General features: G+C 34.1%; 1 protein-coding gene across 4 annotated transcripts in view; it reads left to right on the top strand.

The window, feature by feature from the left end:
- The window catches only part of RalGPS (Ral GEF with PH domain and SH3 binding motif), a 43,896-nt gene that overhangs the window by 9,762 nt on the left and 21,690 nt on the right, over positions 1–12,444 (top strand). Inside the window, exons 2-3 of one of the 4 annotated variants that reach the window (XM_070107959.1) lie at positions 4,484–4,569; positions 4,843–5,042. The exons of the other annotated variants lie outside the window; for them this stretch is intronic. The gene's annotated coding sequence lies outside the window, so the exon portion shown is untranslated. The remainder of the gene's footprint in view (positions 1–4,483; positions 4,570–4,842; positions 5,043–12,444) is intronic. 4 annotated transcript variants of the gene reach the window in all.

The raw sequence follows: 12,444 nt of genomic DNA, 5'->3' as shown, positions 1-12,444 counted from the left end.
TTTCAAAGCTGTACCTTCAAAACTATTACTGGAATAAACTTGAGAATTTGGGACAACATTCTAGAGATGTTTTAGAATTATATAAGGCAAACCAAATACTTTCTTGAAGCCGTGAAACCAACGTAACCCCTTAATATAAATGATATATGGGGCACATGATATTTCGCGAGGTTTAAGTGAACTTTTCCTTCCTTTTTTTTTGTGGCGGGCTTTATATTACCCTACAATGAGAGAATTCTGTACTTTTTCAGTCGGCTTAAAAGACGGAAAAAAGGTAAGAAAAACTCTTCCTTTCAGAAATATACACGTCTAAATTTGCTCCGTCAATATGTTAACTAACAAATAACTGAGTGGTAGTAGCTCTCGTTATAATTTTGAGGTTATATTTTTTTTACTGTAAAATACGCTCCTAGAATTTTACATCTAGAATAATGGATTTTATTTTTTATGAAATGTGTGTGAATCCAACTCACTTACAGCACTTACACTTGGCGATTAGCCACCATTGAGTGTGTTGTTTTTTAAAGCGCGCGCGTCGACCCCATTCTTCGTAAGCTTTTTACAACTCAACGTCCGCTCATTATCACTAATTAAAGTTGTTGTTGCTATTTTATTTATTTTTTCTTTCTGAACCAAAAAAAAAAATCTGTTGTAAACTGTATTGTTTCGTTCGAGACGTTTGAAAAACCTGCCAGTTTTGAAGGTTGACATTTTGTGTAAAAAACTAACGGTTATTGAACTGGCAGTGTACGAACTTGCCATTCGACACTGAAAACTAAAACATGGACACATGTATATGTACGAACATCTGCTTTATTATCTCCATCTAACCACCCACCCAGCCCCTCCGCGACGCATTTTATAAGCCAATTGACCTTGTCTTCTATGGCTGCCTTGCTTTTGTGGGGGGTGTTGGAGCAGTGCTATGAAAAGTGCGACCAATGTCCACAATGACTAATCGTAAATCAATGTGTTGGCGTTGTATACATATGTATGTATGTATGTATATAAAAATATTTTTTTAAAAATTTCAAATGTGTTCACTCGCCAAATGTGACCCCTCTACATTACGCATGTTTTCATAATGTTATTCTTTATGTTTTTATTTTTGTTTTGATTTCATTGGCATTGCATTGAAACATTTCTGATTTCATATCAATTCCATCTGATTTACATAATTTAGTCATTGGCCGATGTACACATGTTTGGCCGAAGAAAACACAAATTAATTGCCTATACATACAAACAGATCTATAAATGTTTATATGTATGTCAGTATGCATTATAAATTAAAATTTAATATTTTCAACAATACAATTTATTTCGTTTGTAGATTTTGACATTGAAAATGAAAATTAAAAGATTTTCACATTTCGCAATTGAGCATTCATTCATATTTGATACGTGAAAACTGTATGTATGTTTTCACATTAATATATGAAAATAGTATATCAATTTGAACATAAAATTGTGTATAATATTTTCATTAATTTCACGGCGTCTGTTTTTCGGCGGCACGCACAACCAAACGTTAATTTCATATTTTAAATAATGCTCATCTGGCAACCATGACTTGGTCATTGGTTTCGTTTGGAATGCTTCATAAACATACATACTTACATATATGTACATCTCATTTTTTTTAATATGCAACTTTGTTTGCTCTAATCCACTTTTGGTTCTTTTTTGTTTTGGTTGAAATGCCCCGATCTTTCGAAAACAGGCGTTTATTGATTTCGAAAAAAAATATTTCACCCCACATTTTTCTTACATTTACATTGAGTTTAGATATTATTGTGCCAACACTAAAAATTCTTAAGTGATTTTGTAATGTACACATACATACAGTGCGCTCAAAAAATAACGTTTTCGTTTTCCAAAGTGTAGGTAGCATTTATTGGGAAACCTATTGTAATTATAAAAAATATATTGTTTTGTTATAGCTGAAGTTTATTCAATAGTTGCTCTAATCTGACGCGTTGCCTATTACAACCTGACATCTTTGATGGCAACTTGCAACTAAATTTTCCGCATATTCCATAAGAAGCGACGCCCAGGTATGTTGGAGTAGCCGAATGTAATCTTTTGTTGACGTTAAGTGTTTTCTCAATATTTTAGCTTTCATTAAAGCCCAAACATTCTCTTTTGGATTGGCGTCTAGTGACTGTGATGGCCAATCTAAAGTAACAATATGGATTTTTTGTTTCCATTGAGTCTACTCCTATGTTTCGAATCGTTGTCTTCCTGCAGTATCCATTCATTGTTAGTTTTGCCATCAAACATTTCAGCTGACTTCAGTAATCCCTTTTTATACAATTTTATCATTCTTATGGCGTTGAGGTTTTCTGTGAAGCAACTTAAAACAAAACTTGACTCATCTGTATATTTTACATTGCTCCAGCCAGGGTTGATGGTTTCCTACGCCCAATGCAATCTTTTTTCATCTCTGAAGTCTGTCTGTCCCGTATTGTATTTAGAGATATATCTTATCCCCTTTTAAACTAAATTTTTAAGCTTATCTTAGACTGAGTAGTGGTTTCTTCTCAAAAAAGTGCACCATAGCTTTGTCCTTACTTTTAGATGTCACATGATTTCTCCCTTTGCCTGGCTTGTCATTTACGTTTCCAGTTTCTCCATAATGGTCAGTTCACCTTTCACAAATGTACAACTCATATTTAAATACTTTGCAGTTTTTTTAGTTGCCCATTTGGGGCCGTTAGAAAGGCTGCTTCAAAGCGTTTTTCTTATTTCACGGCACGACGTGAACGATTAAGAAGATCGAAAAACCTGACCGAATGGTACGCGTCAGTGATCGCAATTGAATATGTGTAAATTTGCAAAAAAAAAATAAATACAGTTTTCCGCGAATTGATCGCGTCATAGAAAAACGTTATTTTTTGAACGCACTGTATGTATATAAACTTGAAGACTTGTATATTTCGAGCACTATTTAACAATTTTATGTCCAATAAATTTTTAACTTGGCTATTGAGCTTGTAACAAGTTTTTATTGTTAAGTATTTGTAGATATTTAGCAAATATTCACATGAAATTCACTCCAAAATACATGTGTATGTGTGTATATATACATATATGTATTTTAATTGTTTTTAAACTATGTTTACATTTATTGTAAAGTTTATAAATGAAACGGATATTTATCGTACATTCAATTGTGCAAGATGTAAGTTTTCCAAGCGTGGAATTTTAATTGTGTAAGTTTTTTGTATGCTATGTTATACTATGAACTGTAATTCTGTGTTTATGTTATGCTTCTGCTGTAAACTTAAACAAGTGATGTAGCAGTTTTTTGTATCAATTGTTCTTGAATGTTGACTATAGGGAACTTTCAATATTTATTTCCATATGTCCTAGAAATTGTAGCCCCTATCTATCTATAATATTATGTTAGTACGTATGTATTATCTATTGAAATTTTAATTTAGGCTATCTTAAAAATTTAGTAAAAAACTGGTAAGGAAGGCCAAGTTTGGGTTAACCGATTTATACTCTCAATGGATCAATACTTTATTTTAAAAAATTTTGTAATTAATCCAGTAATCCGTAGAGGGCGTAATGGAAGAATTGGGCACCAATTATATGCTTCGGTACTATTTCAAAACATATTCCAATTTTAGTCAATTAGGCAATTTTCATATCTATAATATAATAGGCGTCTTCGGTTTGCCACTTACATATGAAAGTAACAACAGGTATATCTGTTTGATTTCAATACAAAAGATTGCGTGGATACCACATATTAATTGCATGAATTCATTTCTATTCTATCTTTCTTTATTTTATTCAGTTTTTTGTTCGATTGGCCACTCTCCAAGTTTTGTTGAATTAATTTGTCCATAGTTAGTTCAAAAATATAAATAGCAACCTCGTAATCACTCTTATGAACAAGCATGTAAAGCAAAACCTATAATCCCTAACATAGAAACCATTATATGTATCATTATTACCTCATCTCACCTGACTTATGCACTAACCAGCTAGAAACAAAAAATAAAGAATGTGTCCTGTACTATTCAAATTGGCTGACTTCATTCAAGCCCTGGAATGTTTGGTATGTTGTTTTAGTACCCTCGCACCTCAAGCCTTGAAATTAGCTCTTGTTATGCTTAATACCGCCCGCACATTGTTTTTGTTATTTTTCTGCTTTCGTAAATAATACTTGTTGTCGAATGTTTGCGAGGGATTTTCTTCATGGTGAAAAACAAGAAATACTTTATATTCCGTTACCCAAAAGCGAAACGTATTGTCTAGTCGGACATACTCCATACCCCAACCATTCTCCGCACATATTTATATGAAAAAAAATTTTGGATTTTTCTTCTGGGAATCACTTTGCTATTTTTATAAGCGTACTTATGCTATGCCAAGTTGCTTGCGGTATTTAACTAAATATTATACGTAAGAATACTTACGCCTCCACTTGATTATTTAATTAGTGTAATAAGCGCATATCTATTTTCAGCCGGCGTATTCATGTTCAATTATGTATGTTAAACGGCTATCGTATTGGCAGCTAAAATTGACGGAATGATTAAGACACAGACGCAAGTAAAGAGCAGAATTAGAAAATTGTTTTGATATCAAAAAAAAAAAACATAAATTTCTAATTAGTTTGATTGAAACTAATCGCTGAAAGTTTTATTAGAGAATTCTAGAAATCTAAATAAGCGAGTAAAGGGTAACATTTGAGCATTTGTTTATATAATATTTTGCTATAATTTCTCCAAAGAAAAACAAATATGAATCAGCCTCTCTTAGTGTAGCATTTCGTAAAGTGACACACCGTTTTGATTGTGCTTAATTTTTTTTCAACGCAAGCAGCTGGAATGGACCTGAAGATAAGTGATCGCACTAACAAAGAGGCCACAGCGTTTCACAAATTAGGCCAGGGTTGCTCAGCTAGTAGCTGTCTTTAGCAAAAACTTCACTGTGGATCTTCTACAAAACTAACACCACATTTATGGAATCTATCTTCTATTCAGTTACTCTCCACAAGTTCAAAGATAAGCTTGAAAATAAAGGTAAAGATCTTCCAACTGATGGAAACCAAATTTATTCAAATTTAATCTAAGACATGTTGGATATCTGAGTAGCCTTTTATATTATAGATTATGGAATTATAGCAACTAGATATTGACTCCACTTTACACCCTGTATAGGGTATGTTGAGTTTGCCACGAAGTTTATAACACCCAGAAGGAAACGTCGGAGACCTCATAAAATATATAAATGATCAGCGTGACGAGCTGAGTCGATTTGTTCATGTCTGCCAATATGGACCGCACATGTCGACTATTAAAATTCAAAAGGAATAACGTAAGGACTCTAGTAGGAGTGCCAACTGGTCCTGTTTTATTGACAGACATGCCAGTAGACTGGGAGTATGATACCACACCTATTGTAGAAGCTGGAAGAAGAGACTATAGAACACCTTTTATTTGAATGCAACACTTTGTATAGGAATATATTGGCAACTATCGGTCGAGGATTTTTTTGGCGATGTCTCGGAGCCTGCACATATAAACAGTATATATATTGATGAACTTCATCAGAAGCACAGAGTGATTTAGAGTAGACATAATAGAGTGAGGAGATTTTAGTCCTGGTGGTTTCACAATGGGCCTCCTAAAGGCCTAGGTGTCTCGTCAGACATCCACCCTACCTAGATAACCATGTCAGTCTGTCCGTCCATCGGTCTGTATACGAACGCGAACTAGTCCTTCCTTTTTCCTTTTCCCCCCAAAAAGCTGTTTATTTGTCGGAACCGCCGATATTGGACCACCATAGATCAAAATCAAGCCCTTGTATGTTCGGTGCATCCTACGTTAATGTTTTTTCTTGTTTTTGGTTGAATTTGCAGTGCTTGGTAGTAGGTTAGAATTTAATTCTAATATTAAGACAAGTGCACTTCTCCGATATAAATAAACTTAATTTAATTTTACACACAAAAGACTACTTCAAGTCTTATAGACGAATTCTAGGCCATCCCTAACAATTCTTATAAGTTGTAAAAATACGATTTCAAAATATTTTTCGTTGATTTCAAGGTAGGTGATGCTAAACTTCCAAATATATTCCCGACATGTAAAAGTTCTAAAAAAATCTTTAATTGTTCGAAGGTAATCTAAAATTTTCAGAAGATTTTATTTAACGGTATGTATATATTTCGACCTACCTCACAGAATACACTTAATCAAATATAGTAAATTACATAACCAGTACTAAGCGGAAGTCTCGGTTTCCCGGTATAATTTTTATGATATATAGATAGGTGCTATGTACATACGTACATACATACATATTTGTAAGTACATATGTATCTTTCTTACAAGGATCTGGAAACTTCTATTGGGTTTAAATCTACAAGTTTAATCTAAGTATTTCTTCTACTGATGTAAAAATGTATGTATCTAAGTATGTATGTAAATTTATAGCATACCCGTATTGGCAGCTCACCATAGCTTCCTTGTGCTAGCGGCGCTTGAGCGTTTTGCTGCTGGTGAGAAGCTCGGGTTGGGGCCGCAATGACGTGCAACTACCAGCAAAAGTTATTATTATTAGTTTTATTACTGTTGTTGTTTTAATCGCCGTTACTATATATGTATTATTAGTTGCAACTTGTTATTGTTGTTGTAATTTAATGCACGCGCATTGTTGGATCAATTGCAAAACAGCCGGCCGCAAACAACAACGAATACATTTGTTGTTGTGATAGTTGTATACTATTGTGGTTCTGGTTTGACTGCCGCCTCCCACCACTCAACGCCCGATTGCGATATGCGAATGCCCGAAGCACACACACACACACACACAAACAAACATTCATAGACGCATTCATTTCTAGATATGTATATTTGTATGTATGTTTGTGCATATATACGTATTGCTTGCGTTCACTTCGGTATAGGTATGTATGTATGTATGTAAACAATTTCAATTATTCGCCCGATTATTGTTTTTACTTACAAGCATTTTTACGTGTGTTTGTGTGTTCTTGTTTTTCCCATTTTCCATTGTTTATTTTTTCGATAGGAAAATTTATGTAAAGCAAATCCAGAAGTAGGCGAACTGCGAACAACCAACGGCGTACGTCAGCCCCAAAACGTCAGCAGCGGCGGTCGCCTTAATGAATGGACTCGCTAGCTCTCGGCTAAGGCAGTTGGCGGAGGCGTATGTACGTACGCTTTTATTCGCTTTGCGGTTATGCTATGCTCAATGCGGCTATGATATGTGCATGTATGTATATATGTTTATATGTGTTTGTGGTGTTGCTGCGGTTGCCACCAAAAATGCTGCGCCACCTGCCTCACTGAGGACGTATGTACCCATACAAACATTTGTATGTATGTACATATGTATATCCAGTTGTACATTTGTATGTTTGTATGTGCGCAGCGCCGCCTGCAAATATCGAAACATTTTATTGTTGCCAATAATTTTCGCTCCATTGCCGTTTAGTTGGCTTTTGTTTTCATAATCGTACGCTTCTTTCAATTCGTGTCGGTGCATAATTTTTTTAAATTTTTACTCCAACTTGCGCTTTGCAGCAACGCGCTGTAACGTTTACATGTTTGTGTTGGCCTTACTTTGGCATCGCTTTTATGGACTAAAGTACCAACTGTATTAATTACGCTACAAATTGACAGTTTGCATAAAATATTGAAAAAAAGTGCTCGTATAAAATTGTAAGTCGTGCACTTGGCGCTATTAACCGGTACAGTAATTGTTGTTGTTGTTGTTGTGTGTTGTTTAAGCTCTTGAATGAATTCCTGCACGCAGGCGCTTATGTTGACGTGCCATGTATGCGCGTAATATCAATCAATTGTGCTGCGGAAGATCACGCTTGTATACTTCTAGTCTTGCTCTTTGTAATGCCAAATGCCAAAAAAGTTCGTGCAGTTAATTTAAACTTTTGCTTCACTGACGAAGTTTACGTTAGTAAGTTCAAATCGATTGTAAGATATGTAGAGATGAACCAATCTGACTTTACATGTTGGTTCCCAGGTGTGGTAAAATTATGTGGTCCATTCTGCATCTTACCTCCTTAAAATCACAAACTCAATGAGAGGGGAGTAGGATCAGTTCGTGTAAAACCAAGCCCACTTTTTTTAATATTTTTTATTTTTTTTTTTATAAAACAGTTAAAACAATTTTTTAAAACCAATGGTACATTATAGTATATAGCATATACAAAATATATTATATCTTTAGATAATCCCTTTGCCCAGGTAACGCCGGGGAGTTTTTCGCAATATAAATTTTGCACTTTTTGGGAACACTTTGAAGAAAAAACGTTGATTGGTATCCTAAAACGAAAAATATTTAAAACCAAAAAGTTTAAAAATTTACAGCGTTATCTTGTAAATTATGTATAAAACTAGTTTTCAAAATTTCAAAACGATCAGTGGAATAGTTTTGAAGTTGTGACATTGAAAACGCTTTAAAGATTTGAAATCTAATGTAAAATGTTCATAAGACAGGTATAAAAATATTTGTAACTCAATTTTGCTCCAATCGACTTGAAATTTAGATACAACATTCTAGAGATATTATGCATTCATTTAATTCGAAAAAAAATTTAAAAGCCCTACTTAAAATATTTTTTTTGTTTAAACGGGGTTCAGATAATGTATTTATATTCCTAACGTGGATTATTTTTCTTATTTGATTTTTATTAGCAAAAATACCCAAAGTTATCGCTCGTAAAACTCACGCCGTAATAATTAGGGCAGTATACCCCATATATTTAGTATCCAGTCCGCTCGAACTTTTTACGCGTTGGATCGAAATGTATGTATGCAGCAAAATGTATATAGGATCTTACTAATCATGACCTTTTTCAATCTATTTTTTAAGATTTCTCGCTCCAGTCCACACTTCAAATTTGAGTGATTTGAGTCAGCAAAATTCTTTCCTCCATATAGCTTTGTGAGTTTCTGTTAGTGGAGTAGGCTGTAGACCTATAAAGCATAGAAGTGTTCTTATTCAATCTTTCATAGAAGACTCCTTGTATTATATTCCAGTGAAAGTATGACAGTTACATAAAAAACTTTAGTTCAAAGAGAGTCAATGAATAGCAAGAGCTAGTAAAATCGATGGTACGATGAGTTTTGTGCTCCGACCGACCGATTATTCATAGTTATTACTGAGAAAATGCAATCATTTCTATTGCTAATTTGGAAGAAATTCAAACTGCAGTGTTCTCTAGTTGAAGCGATAGTTGCTTGAACTAGTTTCTTTGTGCTAATAGCGATTTCGTAATTTTTATCAGCTTGATTAAACCCTAACTTTGTTGTTGTTTACAAAACCAACTAGAAGAGGCAGCGTGAGCTCATCCAAAAGGGTTCTCATTTTAATAAAGCCTTACCTAGAATTTTGATTTTTTCGTAATGCAACACTAAAGGTCCACCGTCCGCTCCAAAGGTGTCCTTCAACTCTTTTTATAGGCTTGAGAGATCAAAAAGTAAAGGATAGTTTGAAATTGTAATTGAGATATTAAGGTCGACTCTTTAGTTTTATAATAATTGGCAAAATGAAGAAGCCGGTTAGTACAAGTGCATGTTAAAACCGTTAGTAAATCCTAAGGCATGTCCGGCGCATGGTCGCAGAACTCGCAGTTGAAAACATCCAGAAAAAGGTACTTTTTAACTTTTCTTCCTTTAATGGTGTACGGAACGCTGTAAACAATGGCTCCGATTTTATTAAATAAATAAATAATTGTCAAGAAATAAAATCGAACTACGCAATGGTCGTCAGTGCTGTAGGCTGAGATGAAGTAGCTAGTTTAATGCCATCATCATCTCTGAGAATTTTAGTGGCAAATTGTGTTATGCAATATGATGGATTGCTTAAACGGCCTGGAATAAATTTTCTTTCTGATGTGTTCACTACGTAATCTACTCGTAACTCAAAGATCCATTCATTTGAGAAAATATGCGCGTTACTTTTCCAACTTATTGTATCACAATTTTGAATTATGTCTGTAGTCCGTTTCGCCGTTAATTTATATTCAAAGCCTAGCGCCTATTGGTTTGGCGGCTGTGGTTGCGTACGTGCAGCGTCAATAGCCCGAACGGCATTAGGACGCGCCACCACCAGACTACCTGCATGTTTGCACACATACATATAATATATGAAACTCATGTGTTTATTTTGTTGTCCATTTGTAGATTTTATCTGTCATTTATTGTATTCGTAATGCACTTTACTCATTTGCAAAGCTTGCCATGTTTGCTTATTTATATTCCCCCTTCCTTCGAACTCGATTGTATGCAATGTGTGCCAAGTCTGCGGTCTTCAAAATGCATTATTATTTATTACATAATTAGTTTGCTTTTAAAAATATTATCGCTAACGAAATGCGCTACAAATGTGTATGTATGTATATAAGCTTTCGTAATCACTTTACTCGTACAAAATATAATATATTCTGAGCTTCGAGGTGAAGTAGAGAGTTCATGGAATATGATTTTTTCGTTCTGATTTCGAAACATGTGCGAATATTCGGTGGTTATTCTTTCAATTTTCGTTTCGTTCCAATGAAAGATCTACATGGTTTCGAAAATTAGGCACATTAGGGTGGTCCATTGAAATAATAAATTAAGTTTTCTCGATTTAAGCCTCGCAGTAGGAGTAATATTTTGTTCATAACATAAATAAATTAAATTGTTTTCTCGCCAAAAAGGTGCTCATTTATCGGTATCAACGTTATTGCACCACTATATCATATAGCTGCCATACAAATTGAACGATCAAAATCAAATCCTGGTATTTTTATTTGAGAAGATATCTTCAGGAAATTTTTCATAGAACATTTACCAACACAACGGTATATTCTGTGAGCAAATTGTTCAGATCGGACCACTATAAGATATATCTGTCACACGAACGGATCGATCAAAATCAAATTCTTGTATGGAAACGTTTTTAGTTTTGAAGGTTATTATAGTTTCGATGTAACCAAGCTTAACGTTTTTTCTTGCTATTATGTTAGTTTGAGGTTAGGAAAACCTCTGTCACCGCATTCATAAATATTTCTTCTAGATTTTAGGACCACCCTAGTACACGTAGACCTCTGCATCGTTTGCAGTGGTTCTGCTTTTATAACTTTTTGTTACGCTACTTTGCACGTTCTTTATATTCGCCTTAGGTACCCAGGGGGACTCAATATTTTGCATTGTACATCCCATACATAGATACAAGTATCTTCGCCAATTCATTTGTTGGCAGCTTCACTGGTATTATCGCGAGAAATCTTAATTGAAACTAATTAGTTTGGTCGTCTTTATTTTGTCTTTCTCCCCTTAAGGGTATGATATTTGTTTGTCTCAACTTTCGCTTTAATTGGTTGATTTTTCTAAACGCTTCCCATTTTTGGCTGATGAGTGCATACATCTTGAAGAATTGTGTGTGTCACATGGCATCTGCATACATACAAAAATCCATAAATAACCTCTCCCATTAATTTATCAACTTTTATTGTTGGGGACCTCAATGAATTCATGGAATTTTATTGCACAGTACAACACGAATAAGTTTAACGGTTGCGTTTGAAAGTAATTTAAATGAATATATTCTCGTTGAAGACGCATTTTTATGCTTTCATTAATAAATTTTCGGGTTCTTAGCATACATTTCACATTTTATGTGACCACAAAAAAATTCTATAAAATGCGTTCAACGCGCTCCAAAAATAGAATTAATATACACGCGAATTGTCAATAAAATTTATTATTTTTTGTTGCCTTAAAACTCATAAGTTATTATGTCTTACAAAACTTTAACTATATCACATCGATTAGGTTCCCTAATGGTCTGAAAAGAGCATTCAACTCTTCACAAGTTTTATTGTCGCTAAAATAGAAGGATAAATTTTCCAGAAAATATAGAATATTTACTTAATACAGACTGCTTTCATCTCTCGATACATTTAGTCCTGCATTGCAGGAATTCGTTTTATTCTAACTCAATTATAGGACTTATTACAAAAATTTTACCTAAAATCTCTAGTTAACTTTAGTCTGGAAACAAGTTTTCTTCTCTGTAAAACCTGGATGTAATTTATTAGCGAAAATGAAGTGGACTTCATTATTGCAACAATCTGAAAAACCAATTTTCTGGTCTCCAAAACCTGGTCGGTTTTTATGTATGAGCTATATTTCTATTTTAATACCGACGAAATTTCCTTAAAAATTCAGTTTGGGGACCAGAGAGGGAAAGAGAGAGAAAACTTCATTGATACGACTATTATATATTGTATTATGATTTAGCACCACTAATCTTCCATTTCGTCCAAAGTAATTACTTTTGAAATTTGTTAGTATTGATTGACGCTCATGGGCACTGTCAAATCTCCAAGTGTAGAAAGTTTTTTTCTGAGAAGCTGCACATCTACTAGTCCAATTTTCCAGCCTATTTATTTTC

This window comes from Bactrocera oleae, chromosome 4, assembly GCF_042242935.1.
Source record: "Bactrocera oleae isolate idBacOlea1 chromosome 4, idBacOlea1, whole genome shotgun sequence".
Taxonomy (NCBI): Eukaryota; Metazoa; Arthropoda; class Insecta; order Diptera; family Tephritidae; genus Bactrocera; species Bactrocera oleae.
This window is presented reverse-complemented; position numbering and strand designations above follow the sequence as displayed.